At 38.0% G+C, this 14,744-nt stretch overlaps 1 protein-coding gene across 1 annotated transcript in view; it reads left to right on the top strand.

The window, feature by feature from the left end:
* The first annotated feature begins 310 nt into the window (after window positions 1-310).
* LOC134288531 (uncharacterized) overlaps window positions 311-14,744 on the top strand; it is a 29,055-nt gene continuing 14,621 nt past the window's right edge. The window contains exon 1 of the mRNA XM_062853648.1: window positions 311-601. The gene's annotated coding sequence lies outside the window, so the exon portion shown is untranslated. The remainder of the gene's footprint in view (window positions 602-14,744) is intronic.

Raw genomic sequence — 14,744 nt, 5'->3', positions numbered from 1 at the left:
TTGGATATTGGGGACCGTTCATAAGCTATAGGGACCAAAGCCATGGTTATCACAGACCTCGTAGTTGTTTGTCCATATGATAATAAATATGGAGTGGATTCTGGAGATAATCTGGACTGGACACACCCCCAGCCCGGCTTCCACCGCAAAGTAAATGTAAGTTATCAGAAAAAGCCAACGGCCGATTAAAAATCGATAACGGTTTAGACGTTGCAATCAGTATCGTATTGTGTTCTTATCACAAAGGAATTAAACCGAACACCTTTGGTTCAGTCTGTAGGTAATTGCTTCCTAAGAAACAATATTTCATCAGAAAACGATAAGTTTGACGCGGTACAACTTGTTGTTATTATAAGTGCGTTAGAAGGTAAAGAAGATTCAGTACGTTACAGTTAACGAGCAGCGTGAGTTGGAATTATGAACAAACAGAACTGTATTCTAAAACAAACAGGACTATATTCTAAACTAACAGTGACGCTCGAAAGTGTTGTTTTAAACTGAAATTTTATGGATTACCATAGCTATTATAAAAAGTTAAAAAGGAGAATTGAGGTGCGCGGTTGCGTGAAATGGAGTCGGGATCTTCAGCGTAAATCAAAGAGTAAGTACGTTTCACATAGACTATAAATCTAATTATATATTCGGTATTCCAATAAGACGTTCAGATAAATTAGAGAAATCGCCGGAATACATATGGTTCATCTACCTCCATTTCTATGAAAAGAAGATCATCCCGAGTATTTACGGCTTACGTGTAAATTGTGTAAAACTATGCAATTCCACCGAAACTGACGAATTGGTGTTTAAATTTATTTTTGTTTTATTTACACTGCGGTGCATAATTGATCGGACAAAGACCGATTATCATACCTACAATATGGCAAAGTTTGAGATGCTGTAACTATGGTTTGCTTTGATGGATTGAGCTCAATTTTTGACACGGAACTACAAATATGCTGAAATTTACGTACCGTCTACCCTCGTTGGTTTGGCCGTATCTAGTCTGAATACTTTTTAATTTGACCCCCGCTAATCTGTACATTTTTTTAATCAGAAATGATTAAAACGTCATTCTGCTCATAAAACGGAGTGAGACGGAACGCAGAACCAAAACAAAACAACAAAAATGGAATTGATTCTCAATTGTTTTAATGAAATGCAATAGAACTATATATCGAACTATAAGCGAACCTGGTATGATGGTTAAAGACGAGACTCTCTTGCCAAGCGCAATGGATCAAATCCTGATGGTGTGTCCTGAGACGAACTAGCGACGGGCTAAATATCTCATAAATAGAGATAAAAAAATTGCAATGTATGCATTCTCTACATAGCCCCATAAATTGCATTTATGGTACATTTACTTGCATTGCCATTTTTTTACGCTGTGTAATCTACTCTACATTCTGCAATAACTCGCATGATAAGATAAGTGGAACATAATATCCTCAATAGCTATTTTCATTGCGTTATTAGCTATTACAGTCGACTCTCTACATCTCGATATTGAAGGGACCATAGAGATAGAGAGAGATTGAAATGCAGAACCAATTTGTAATGCACACTAGATTGAAAAACTCTCCGTAACTAGGAAAAACCGTCTACAAACAGATGTCACTTCGCATTCCCAGAATGTTTGCACCCACAAAATGAAATCTAGCAACCTGTGAATATGGGCATATCGACATATGGAGAGAAAACCTAGAACAAAAACGAACGAGATCACATCGAGATAGGGAGATATCGAGATAAAGAGATATCGACATACAGAGAGGTAAAATGTGTGCAGACTGAAGGGACCGATCAAACCATCGAGATAGGGAAAGATATCGAGATGTAGAACATCGACATGTAGAGAGTCGACTGTAGTAAGTAGCTTTGATAATGTGAGCGGCATTGTTGTATTGAAATTTTACCTTAATACGTACGTTACTAATCCACGACTATAAAAGATAGCGCAGCTTGCTTTACGCACTCAGCTGCTAAACCAAACTAATGATTACATATCATTGCGAAACTTTGATGATGTTCGAGTAAAGTGAGGCTCGACTGATATTTTAGTGAATTGATTTTTTGCCCTTCTCGTACGCTTAGTGTACTGAAAATGCTCCAAGAATGACTTTTTTTTTTTGATAGAAGGCCCGGAGGGTCGAGCCACGTATACCAACCAACTCAGCTCGACGAATTGAGGTGATGTCTGTGTATATGTGTACGTGTGTGTACAAAATAAACTCACGTCACTTTTTGACAGGAAGCCTCAATCAATTTTAATTCGACGCGGAATTTGGCCCCCTCCAGGGGTGAGTGGGTAAGTCTACAGACTATAATAGAATAATGTAGTCTTCGGACATACAAAATGAATTGTAAAGTCTGCGGACTATAACACAACTCGCACAACTGTCAGTTTAAATACCTACAGAGGATAAAGAAGAAACGAATTGTAAACTCCACGGAGTATAAAAAGAAATAGGTTGGACATATAACCTGCGATGCCGGTCCAATAGGAAGGTGAGTGCGCAAAAGAAAGCACCACCAATCAGAATAAAGAAGAAGAAGAAGAAGAAGAATCTGGCCCCATTGTTTCCTACTGAAAATGGTTGGGATCGGTCCAGCCGTTCCGGAGTTATTGCCATTTAGGTGTTCCGGACCGGTACCGGGAAGGTGCCAGATATGAAAACGCCACAAATCCATGCACGCGACACGTCAAACCGTGGCATTTTCGTTAACCCGGTGAACGGTAAGCAAGAAAATAGTCTCAGATCATATCTGAACCGATAGTGATTCGGAACTGGATCCGGGTGTCACGCCGGAAGTGATCAAACATAAAAGTGAACTGAACATGTGCATGCGGCACATCAAATCGCGGCTTTTTTGATAACATGTTGAACGGTTGGCAAGAAAATATGCGCTGGCCGTATTAGAAACTACCACTCCTGAATCGGTTCCGAGTTTCCCGCTGAAAGTAACCATTTTATATTTTGCGAACCAAACCCATGTGTGCGAAACATCAAATCGCGACTCTTTCGATAACATGATAAGCACGGTTAGCAAGAAAATAGTTTCAGACTATATTTGGGACAACCGGCAATGTTGCGGAGCCGATTACGAGTGTCCCGCCGGAAGTGGACGAATGGATAAGAGAACCAAACGCATGCATGCAGAACATCGAATAGCGTCTTCTTCAATAATGTGAAGAACAGTCAGCTGAAAAATATTCTCAGACCACATCTAAGGCTATCGGTAGTGTTCCGGAACCGGTTTCAGGTATCTTGCCAGAACTGGCCAAATGCAAAAATGAACCATATTCATTAATGCGGTATGTCAGTTCACGGCTTTTTAGGAAAACTGATTAGCAGCGAGCAAGAAACAAGTCACAGAGTACATTAGGGCCAATCGGTACAGTACCGGAGCTAGTTCTGGACGTCCCATCGTAAGTGGTGAAATGTAAAATTGAACCAAACTCAAGCAGCGATACCGAAAAACTCCGCTAATTCGACAATTATTTCTGTCGAATTACCAGGGAAAACTTTTAATTCAAAAAATTGGTCACCCTACACAGTTTTGTTCATTGCAATTTGGCAACTCTATTTTAATTTTTGTTTTGGTTGTCGGATTTGTTGTTGGATACAAACCCTAGCGGCGTCGGAGGTGTAGTGGTAAGCGTGGTTGCCTCTCGCCCTAGTCGGCCTTGGTTCAATCTTAGTCAACGCCGGTATTTCTGAGACAAAAATATCTGATCACACCTTCCCTCGGATCGGATAGGAAGTAAAGCCGTAGATTCCGGCCCATGTATTAATGGGCTCGATATGTAGGGTCCCAGGTGCGGTGGCTGTCTTCCAGGGTGTCGAAATTTAAGGCTTAGCGCCTAGACCCAGCCGACGTAAAACATAGCTGGCGCCGAACGGTGCTAGTTGACCAGAAAAAAATAAGAAGAACACAAACCCTACTGATATGTTGGTGGACGGTGGTGCGAATTGATAGCTTGATATTTCTACGATTGTTGGCTTCCGAAGTTCATTCCGGTTGATCTTCAGATTAAACCAATGAATGCGTCACATCAAATCACGGTTTTTTAATTAACCTGATGACCAGTATTCAAGAAAGTCGGCTAAGACCACATTAGGGATCTAATTTTAGGTAACATGATTAACAGTTGGTAAGAAATTAGTCTCAGACGATATAAATTTGCTACGGAACCGATTCCGGGTGTCCCGCCGGAAATGGTCTAATGTACAAGAAAACCAGTACATGCGATATATCAAATGATTTATTAGGTTAAATGATGAATGGTTAGCAAGAAAATAGTCTCAGACCATATTTGAGATAACAAGTCGATACCGAGAACCGATTTTGGGTGTCTCGTCGTAAGGGGCTGTCCATTTATTACGTAAGAGAAATTTTACAATTTTTCGACACCCCCACCCCCCTTTGTAACTTTTTTGTATGAGATCCCAAAAATTTTAGTATGGCTCGTAAGATTTTTAACCTCACCGCCCCCCCTCCCTCCATAAACCCTTACGTAATTAATGGACAGCCCTTAAAAGGTCGAATATAAAAGTCCGAACCTATGAATGCGACACATTAAATCGGAGCTTTTTCAATAGCCCAATGATCTATTAGGCAGCAAAAAGTCTCAGGTCATATTTGGGATAACCGATAGTATTCCAGAACTGGTAACGAGTGTCCCGCCAGAAGTGGTAAAATATAGAAGGGAACCAAACCGTAGCGGCTTTTTTAAGAATCTGATGAAGTGTCAGCAAGAAAATAGTCGCACGCCACATCTAAGACTATTAGATAATACCCAGGTAACCACTAAGCATTTGAATAAGCCGTACAGTAGCCCGTATTATGAATTTGAACTGCTTGCTGCCCTCCATAAGCAGTTTGAATACATAACTGCCTTGAGTTAGCATAAGCTGTGCTGCTCAAAAGCTTTTGGCTGTTAATTAGCATTTCAACTGCTTGAGGTGTTTTCACTTCGGAGCAATCAGAATGCTTTTCAACTGCTCTATAAATGCTAGGAGCAAAAAGGCTGGGAGATATGTTACGCATTTGGCAACACATATTGTCTCTCTCTTACAGAGCCTATGCTTCTGTTTACAAATAAGTGCATCTGTTTTGTTTTTTCATTTTCCCCCACTCATGCAAAAACCCAAACGAAAACATTACTGCAAATGGATTGGATTGGGAGCTTGTCCATCAAAAAATCAACAATTATCATTTCGTCGGAAAATGTGTGCCATAATATTGTTTGAAAGAGGGAAGAAAGAAACATATTCCGAAGCTAAAAGAAGGAATGGTAACGCTCTACCACAATTAAATATCTATTTGAAAATAAGTTTTGGATGTTAAAACAGAAGCTGTAATCCAATCATTCTTTATTTTGGCGATAAAATCAACGCACGCCACCGGAACAGCTGTAGCATCGGGGATCAGGAGCAGCAGAATCAGGAGCACATATGATCAATCTCCGAATCGTAAGTTCAAACCCACATCACTACAAAAATGAGCAAAAAGTATCACCTAGCACCAGCTGGAATATGGAAGGACGATGAAGCGGGGAAGCGGGCTGAGAGAACGAGAAGCAGACGTCAATCTATTTTTGTTTTTTTTTTTTTTTGCTCGACTAGGCGTTACGTTACTTTGACATTTCGTCACGACGTTCCTAAAGGTCCTAAAGGCCAAAACCTGCTGTGAGGTATCACTATAGGCGCATATACGGCTAATTAGCATTAAATGCCTTGTCGTAAAGGCTACTATAATGCTGAAGAAATGCTATTTTAAATGCTTACTGGTTACTTGGGTAGTGTTCCGGAATCGGTTGCGGGTGTTCCACCAGAAGTAATGAAATAGAGAAGTGAAGCAAAATCATTTTTGAATAACTTATCGAAGGGTTAGATAGAAAATAGTGTCAGATCACATTAGAAAACTACCGGTAGTGATCCGAAACGGGTTCCGAGTGTCCCGCAACATTCAACACATCAATTCGCGGCTTTTCAGGCGTTTTTTGGTAACCTGATGAACTGACAAGAAAACAGTCTGAGACCTTATATGGGGCAATCGGTAGTGTCATGAAATGAGTTCCAGGCTTCCCGCCGGAAGTGGTAACACGTAAATTTGAACCTAAACCCATGCATGCGGCACATAAAATAGTGGAATCATGAAAGTGAACCAAATCAATATTAGCGATAAATCAAATCGTGTTTTTAATAGCCTGGTAAACGTTGGGTAAGATTAAAAGTTAAGAAATTGTCGAAGTCTCCACCCAAGTAACCACAAGCATTATATCATAACATTATTTCAATCGTATTATAGTTTAGCTAATGCAACATAACTTTTATTTTACATCTGTCAAGTAATGAAGCGTTTAATCTACATTATGAAAGCATTGAAGCATTACGAGATTTTGACAGTTCTGTATAGTTCTATAGAGCCGTTGTTAAATGCTTCATTGCATTACCATGTTAAAAGCTTTATAGCAATCAATAATGCAAGCATTTATTACTTTATATATGCCTTTACTAAAGCTTCCATCGTTGTAAACAGAAAAAATATCGCTCAGTTCGAAAAAAAATAACTGTAAAACACTTTTAGAAACAGAACCATTCAAAACAAAAGAAAAACAAACCAAAATTTTCATGGATTGCTGCGGAACGATTATCATGCTCAGCTGTTGCTGTGTGAAAATTTATATTATGTATGGTTTTTTGGGTTTCTGGTTGGGACATGAAAACAATCAGATGCTGAGGGAACAAAAATTATGAGGGATATCGGTTTCCTTATTTAACATAACGCCCCGATTTCATAAAAGGAAGAATTAAAGCGCTGTTTGTATTGTTTCTTATTTATTGTATTTTAGCTAGAAGTGAGCACGTATGAAAACAAAAAAAAAACAGAATCAACACAGACGAATTTATATTCGAGAGTAACATAACTGATGGCATTCAGACTTCGGCACATTTTTTAGAGTTGCTGAAAACACAACTCAATAAGGCACGAGCTAAGTATACGTTGCTTTATGTTGCACATTTTTCCAGGTGCAAAATACATGGTATCGTAGCACACAGCGTTAGCGCGTCCGGGTTTCATCGTGGTCAGTTTCAGCAGTCTAGGTTCAATTCCCGAAATACAATAAAAAACATCAAAGTGAGAGTATCGGAAGATAAAAATAGATAGAAAAATGAAAAACATACTTTTTTTCTTTTTTGACATGATGCATTAAGTATGCATTCCATACGATTTGATTGCATTAGCTATAAGGTACAAGCATTTTATATGCTTTAGCAATCACCACAGTAATGCTTGCATTAAATCCACAATAGTAGCGCCACTTTCGACTTTGAACTTACTTTAATGGTGCCTATATGACAAAACAACTTTATATCACATGTCATATAATACACTATAAAGCGAAAATAATGCTCTATATAAAGCGTCATGGTTACTTGGGCATACATCGTGACCGAAGCTATCTCATCAAATCACGCCATTTTAGATTCCTGAGATGTAAATGTACAGTAGGATTGATCAACCATTAATGGGAATATTATAATTTGATTGCTTACCTTACCGATCAGGCTAAGGCCGGGGTGGCCTCTGCTGTACATAGCAGCCGTCTCCATTCCACTCGGTCCATGGCTGTTTGTCTCCAGTTCCGCACTTTGCGAAGGGTCCGCAGATCGTCCTCCACTTGGTCGACCCACCTAGCTGGCTGCGCACCACGTCTTCTTGTACCGGTCGGATGACTCTCGAGAACCATTTTAGTCGAGTTGCTATTCGACATCCTGATGACGTGACCCGAACACCGCAGCCTCCCGATTTTCGCGATGAAGACGATGGTTGGTTCTCTCAGCAGCTGATGCAACTCATGGTTCATGCGTCTTCTTCAAGTCCCGTCTTCCATCTGCACTGCGCCGTAGATGGTACGCAACACCTTCCACTCGAAAACACCAATGGTGCGTTGGTCCTCTGCACGTAGGTTCCACGTTTCGTGCCCGTAGAGGACGACCGGTCTAATCAACGTTTTGTAGATGGTTAACTTCGTGTTACGGCGAACTTTATTCGATCGTAGAGTTCTGCGGAGTCCAAAGTAGGCACGATTTCCTGCCACAATGCGCCTCTGAATTTCTCTGCTGGTGTCGTTGACGGCGGACACCAGCAGGGATGCCAGATAATTTTTTGAAAAATCTGTATCACTCTTTTCAAAAATCTGTATCTCATACCAATTTTGGCCCCTCTGGCTCAAAAATCTGTATTCCATATAAAACGAAATCTGTACGGGTGCTCGAAAATCTGTATAATACAGATAAATCTGTATATATGGCATCCCTGGTCACCAGTGAGCCCAAGTACATGAATTCTTCATTCGCCTCGATTTCATCACCATCGATAAAAATTCGGGGTGGCGGGCGGGTGGAGCCCTTTGACTTTGACACATTAATGACTAATCCGATTCGCCTGGCTTCACTCTTTAGTCTTTAGGATGTACGTTTCCGCCATCGTCTAAAATTTACGAGCTATGATATCAATATCATCGGCGAAACCAAGCAGCTGAACGGACTACGTGAAAATCGTCCCACTCGTGTTTATTAGGGTGCCAATGAAAATCGAATTTTCGAATTTCAAAACCGGGTAGTGCTTAAAAGTTTCGTCTCCTCAAAAAAAGTCCCCATGCAAAATTTCAGCTCAATCGGACTTCGCTAAACGGTGGCCCAAAGCGGTCAAAGTTTGGCTGTTTTGAAACACGAAAAATATCCCAAGGTAGGGATACATGAAAATTTCGAAATCGAAATTTTTTTTTTGATGCCAAATGCCTTAAAAGTGCATGAAACGTCGAGATCTGGTGTTATCTCAAAAATTTTTTTTTGGAAAAAAATTGACTTTTTGGACTTAGAAAATTTTTGAGTTGGGAGAGTGGAATGAATTTGAAATGGAGGATTTGAATTTAGTAGCTGAAATATTCATAGCAATAGTACTGAAACATGTCTTATATCATCGTTGGCAACTGCTAGCATATTATATATCATATATCGTTAGGGTGGTTCACTTATTTTGCATTAGGGTGGTCCTTTTTGTAGAAAAATTTAAAAAATAAGATAATAGTATTAAAAAATCTCTTATATGCCTGTAAGTCATTCTCAATGTTGAATATATATAATATTTCATTAGGGTGGCTCATTTATTTTTAATTAGGGTGGTTCTTTGAGATGGAAACTAAGAACAAAACAATATTTCCAGAAAATTTACCAGTCATATTTTTGTATAGTTTAAAACCATGATCCCTTATGTAACACTTTGTTAAGATATTCCTAGACCAACATGTGGAAAGGGCGTAACAACCATTGCGAATTTCTGCTTCTCATGTCCCTGGATTTTTTTACCAGTAACAGATAGAGCTGACTCTCCTCTATCTGTTAATTGGAAAAGTTTGCATAATATATTGAGATATGCCCAGAATGGACGAGAAAAGTGAGCGTTTGCAATGGTTGTTCCGCAACACAAATGTTGGACCAGATTTTTATTATGGTTTAAAGCAGTGGTCACCAAACTGCGGCCCGCGGGCCGCATGCGGCCCTCCACCAGGTTTTGTTTGGCCCGCGAACTGATTTTGAAATGTATTAGTAGCTGGCCCACTCATAAATTCCATAATGAAAATCAGAAATTTCACGCTATTTTAAAACTTTTATGAGAATGAATATTAACTACTGAGATTTTGCCAATATCAATGAGAGTTTTTCAAAAGAAGTAAGATTTTTGAAAGTTTTAAAAACTGTGAAAGGCTAATTTTTCGAAAAATGATTCGAAAATATTCGAAACTGTTGTTAAGAACGATGTGTTTTGCTTAAATAATGAGTTTATGCTAATTTTCACAGCCTCCCTGCCATGGCCCATGAATTTGGGACTTATGGCAGAACTCGTTATTAGAAATTTGTTTAATTTCACGAAAATAAAATAAAAAACAATTTCCATTTTGTATCTATTGGCGAAAACATTTCTTGTATATACTAGGGTAATTCGCTAATTGTTGAACACTACCCAAATGTTGAACACTTTCTTAATATTTTATTATAAATCCTACTTAAGTAATTTTCATCCAACGTAAACGTATGATGTAGATGCATATACATGTGGGTCACGATATTGCTCTAATTAAGTTACAAAATTATACAAATTTTACGTCAAAAAAAATTATTGAAAGTTTTGTACCGCTAATGACATGAAAACTGCACAATTATTAAAATTAATTTTAAGAAATTGCTGTAACGAAATAAGCTTTGCGGGCAAATCGACCACAAATATCAAAGGCACACCATAGTTACAAGAACTGGGAGGATGTCATTAACAGTTTAACATTGTTTAAAATTACATTTTCATTGAAATTTAATTTGAAAAAAATATTTTTCTTATCACACTATCATTATGCATCCATGATCCAATTGTTGAACACTGGCATAATCTACGATGTTAGCATGACTGCTAGAATTGTTTTTCACTTTACCTAACCGTGCATTTCATGGGGTTTCAAGGGCGTCTCAGGGATGTTGTAGTGGATGTTCCAGTGGGCATCAGAAAGATTCCAGTGGTTTTCAATGGGTTTCAAGGGCGTTCCAGAGGTGTTAAAGAGGAATTCAGAGTGTTAAGGGGGTCCCAGGAGTATTTCAAGGCGTTCCAGGAGGCTCAGGAGCAACCCACGGGTTTTTAAGGGATTTCAGGGTCGTTCCATGAGTGTTCTTGGGGCTTGAGTGGGTCCCATGGGTTTCTAGGAGAGTTTCAGGGGCTTTTAAGGGTGTACTTTTCTTCTGTCGTTTTCGCTTCAAATCAAATATTTTCAGCCATTTTTGCATCTAGTCATGTTTAAAACGATTTCAGACCACTAGAGCTCTCTTCAAATGTGCGATTCCTTGTCATTTAAATGAATTATCACTAGCTCAGACTAGCTGGGCACAAAACATAAAAAACCCGGAGAAAATTCCGCCAGAGTGAAAAATATCGGATGTCGGGTCAAAGTCGGGTCAAATTGTATCAAATGTTGAACCACTGTTGGACTCACATCGGATAACTGTAGGGTCTATGTTGGGTTTGGTGGCCAAAACAAAAACAGGTGAATGATAGGTTGATGTCGGGTTATACGTCATCAATTACGAACAAAGCTTCAACTGTTCAACAATTGGCGAGAACCGTCCAACATTAGGATGGACTAGCTTAAGGAAGCGTTCAACATTTGGGTTACAGACTTCTCATACAAATGTTCTATTTTCTCTTAGAAAATGGAATTTAAGGGAATACAAATTCAATGGGCAGTATAAGGGATAAGTAGATCTAGACGTTCACTGGATATTTTTCAACTAAAGTGGAATTATGCACGGAAAAACAAACGAAAACCAAAATGCCGGTACTAACCGTTCAACAATTGGCGAATTACCCTAGTACTTCATATTCAGAACTTCTACCAAGAATCTATTCGATTTTTTTTTACAGAATTTTTGCCTACAATTTCTTTTAAAGGAAGTGTTGCCCAAACTTTCGGAATTTCGCTAAAACCTTCAGGGATGAGACAAGATACTTTTTATTTCCCTAGCAATACTTTTGGGAATTCCTCTCAAAATATCTATTCCAAATCGGCAACAAATGCTTGAAAATCATGTCTGCAGACTTTTCCTCATTGGCTTCGTAAGAAATTACGCAAAAAAAAAACAAATAAAAAGATCATCAAGGGCTTCCAAAATAGTATGTCCAGGAAGTTGTTCGGCATTTCTTTCGAGAATTCTGAAATCCGAACAAATCATTCTGAAATTTCTCAAAAACCACGAGAAGTCCCAAAAAACCTCACAGTTCCACATCCTCCAGGTTGTTTAGTTCTTTGCTCTCGTTCAATATTTTATGAAAAAAAATGATTTCTTTTTATTCGTGATTTTTAACTAATGCTATTTCTTCACACTTTTCATAAAATCAAACAAATGTATTTTGTGTTGAGCCTTGAAAATTGTTGAAATAAACTGATAAATAAATTCTTGAATAACTTGCGGCCCGCAGTCTCTTTTCAAAATTCATTTTTGGCCCGCAAAAACAGTTTGGCTGAGGATCACTGGTTTAAAGTAAGGAATAATAAACTGATTTTAAACGTATCCAAATTATGACAGCTTGATAGGCGATGATAATGTGCAACAAAAGTTTTTTGTTTATATTTTCTAAAAAGATTCTTGGCCTTGGGCTGCTTCATTTCTGAAAACACAGTTACGTTGCTGGGGAAAGAACAACAGTAGGTTGCTTTCTATCTATCTAAACAAAATATACCTTAGCCACAAGATTACCATATAGCATACCGAATGGGACGAACAAAAACATAGAATAAACGTTGGATTTAAACACACGATGACAAACTATGAAATGTGATTTGGTAAAACGAAATATTTGGCATAAATCGTTAGTTTAGATGTTAATCGACCAATTTACACTTTGATTGCTTTAAAACATAATTTCCATATTTGATGGCTTGCAGTAAAAAAAGCCCAAAATCACATATTTTGCCCTATAAATTGAGGTATAGCTCAAAATCCTGACGTGCTGGAGCAAATCTGAGCCCGGATTCGGATTCAGTGACTCAAAAACTGTCAGAGACACATAAGTTTGCTTTTGAGACAGATCAAAATTTAATTTTTGTTTCGCTGTGTTATGTGCTCTCTCTCTTCCGGAATCCTTCTTATTGAAAACTGATATTACACAGAGGAATAACAAAAAAGAAAATAAAAATAAAAGTTCAATAAAAATCAGATGTAATTTCAGAACATATATTCGATGTAATGTACCAAAAACCTATCAGCATGATTTTAGTAAATATCACGAAACCGTTCCCACTCTTTCGTTACGCTTTTACTACGACCAGGCTTGTTCGCACTGAGCGTATGAAAATTATGCTCTATTGATTCACACCACCGAAATCATCGTATTTAAAAAAATCTTCCTATCTTAACTGATAGAAGGATATTGAAATAATTTTAATGTCTTTTCGAACTGTCAAAAACCGCACCGCAGTACCACACTGAGCACACGGAGAGAATTTTACTCGGGTGAATTTTAACGCTCCGTGCGGAACTGCGTTGAGGTTTTTTGACAGTTCGAAAAGACATTTAAATTATTTCAACATCCTTCTATCAGTTAAGATAGGAAGATTGCATAAATACGATAATTTTGGTGGTGTAAATCAAAAGAGCATAAATTTCATCTGCTCAGTACAGGCATGCTTGGCCATGACCATTGCAAAAGTAAATTATATCTGCAAATACCGCATAATGAAAAACTTCCTCATCTTAGGGGTTCAACAAACAGTTTTACTATTCAAACTAAACTCTTCTTCCTCATAGAACGTGCTGAATAAATTTTTACTAGAATTTTCGAATTTAGTCTCACAAAACTTTTCAAAATCTTACAATGAGATGAACCTCTCTAGTAAATAAATCTCTTTGGTAGTCCGTACCACAATATTTAATTCTGTAGATAGAAATCGGTTTGAATTACTATATTGATGCCGTGATTAATGAAATAGAACGAAAGGAGGGATAATAATTAGAGAATATCCCATTATAGATAAGTCACCGATAGATTTGCAGGAAATCATGGCTTGAAGCTATACGAAAAGTATTACCTGGTTGAATTTTCAGGAAGTATTTTTTGATCTTAGTTTCCAAAAAAAACAACCCTAACGGAAAATACAATACAAATACAAATACTTTTATCGTTTTATTTATTTATTTTCCTACAAAAAGGACCACCCTTATGCAAAATAAGTGAAGCACAAAAAAAATCAAAATTTAAAAAAGAAAATAAAAGATTTCATGAATAATTGAGGATACGCCCTGGAGGGACAGGAGAAGCAGAAATTCGCAATGGTTGCTACGCCCTTTCCACATGTTGGTCTAGGAATATCCCAACAAAGTGTTACATGCCAATAAAGCATCATGGTTTTAAACTAAACAAAAATATGACTGGTAAATTTTCTGGAAATATTTTTTGTTCTTTATTTCTATCTCAAAGAACCACCCTAATTAAAAATAAATGAGCCACCCTAATGAAATATTATATATATTCAACATTGAAAATGACTTACAGGTATATAAGAGATTTTTTAATACTATTATCTTATTTTTTAAATTTTTCTACAAAAAGGACCACCCTAATGCAAAATAAGTGAACCACCCTAACGATATCTATATATATAAAAATGAATTTCTGTCTGTCTGTCTGTCTGTCTGTCTGTCTGTCTGTCTGACCGCTATGGATTCGAAAACTACTGGACCGATCGGTGTGAAATTTTGTAAGTGGGAATTTTGGGGACCGGGGAAGGTTCTTAGCTTGGTGCGGGACCTCTCCGGTCTCTGGAACAGGGGGCTCCCATACAGACGACTTCGCCGGGGACGTCCCTATGGAGCTGCATGTCAAAAAACACAGTAGGCAGGCAGTACGACGTTTGCCGGGACAGCTAGTATGATATATAATATGCTAGCAGTTGCCAACAATGATATAAGACATGTTCCAGTACTATTGCTATGAATATTTCAGCAACTAAATTCAAATCCTCCATTTCAAATTCATTTCACTCTCCCAACTCAAAAATTTTCTAAGTCCAAAAAGTCATTTTTTTCCAAAAAAAAATTTTTGAGATAACACCAGATCTCGACGTTTCATGCACTTTTAAGGCATTTGGCATCAAAAAAAAAATTCGATTTCGAAATTTTCATGTATCCCTA

Source organism: Aedes albopictus, chromosome 2, assembly GCF_035046485.1.
Source record: "Aedes albopictus strain Foshan chromosome 2, AalbF5, whole genome shotgun sequence".
Classification (NCBI taxonomy): domain Eukaryota; kingdom Metazoa; phylum Arthropoda; class Insecta; order Diptera; family Culicidae; genus Aedes; species Aedes albopictus.
Note: the sequence above shows the minus strand (reverse complement) of the source record. Positions and strands in the feature narration are given on the sequence as shown.